The sequence below is a fragment of the Galeopterus variegatus genome, unplaced genomic scaffold, assembly GCF_000696425.1.
Source record: "Galeopterus variegatus unplaced genomic scaffold, G_variegatus-3.0.2 Scaffold3422, whole genome shotgun sequence".
In the NCBI taxonomy this organism is placed as follows: domain Eukaryota; kingdom Metazoa; phylum Chordata; class Mammalia; order Dermoptera; family Cynocephalidae; genus Galeopterus; species Galeopterus variegatus.
This window is the reverse complement of record NW_007729533.1, coordinates 233,744-234,836: the sequence shown is the minus strand read 5'-3', so window position 1 is coordinate 234,836 and position 1,093 is coordinate 233,744.

Genomic DNA, 1,093 nt, shown 5'->3' with positions numbered 1-1,093 from the left:
ACATATCTCAATGTTGAACCCCCAAAATACGTATAATCAATTTTGATTCAATAAAAATTTTTTTAAAAAAATAAATAAAAGACATAATTGAAAAAAAAAATAAAAGCGTAACAAGCTATTAAACACTATAAATATAAAAAATTTAGATCACTACTGTCCGCAAGCAGCTGGAGATATACACAGGTGTTATTAATCTATTAGCTGGCAAACTAAGTTATCTGGCATTATGATAGTACTGGGTGTACAGTGCTATTTTTTAAGCCCACAATTTGCAATTGATTACATGGGCCATCTGTAACTGTGAATCATGTTAGAGTTACCCCACTGACATTTACTGAACCTTTGTCAAGTAGCAAAATGTTTAGTGTAGAAAAGTTGACACACATAATAGCTTTAGGTTTCAGTAAATCAACTTTAGACACCAGGCTATAGGTACAACACACCGATGTGTAGTCACCAGAATATGGTTTATTATTTGACTGAAGAATCCCGCCTCACCCCAAGCTACCTGTACGTAGACACAAAGGTCTTTTGTGACCAGGGGAGTGACTTGGCTTCATCGTTTGTTGCCGCGAAACTATCCCTTGGGAGATTTAAAAGCGGTGAGTAAAGAAGGAGTGGAAGGCTCAGCTGAAAATGAAGTGGGATCAGTCTGGGGCTAAGGACTTGCCAAGGGGGAAGAAACGCAGAATCTCTATCAAGGACGTGTGGTTCGCAGAGGCGTCAGAGCAGACTTGACACTCCTCTCGCTGGACGCGTTTGCGCCACCTGTCAGACGGGAAGAGCCCTCGGGGAGGAGTGTGCCTAGGGTCCCGGAAGAAGGCTGGGGACCATCGGGTCTCTGCCTGCGAGGCGCTGGGGGCGGGGATGAGGGGCGTGCTAGACCCGGAGGAAACCTCACGTCGTCTCGGAACCTCACTAAAGGGCTGGAGGGCGTTAGCGCGTGCCCCTCCCCTGAGCCGCTCAAGTCCTCCTGCCCGACACGTGACCACAGCCGGCTGGTCTCCTCACTCCAGCAGCTAAGCTCGCTCTGTTTCTCCCCTCCCTCCGCTGTGCCCTTTTTCTCTCCGGTTCCCAGCCCTCCGCCCTCCCC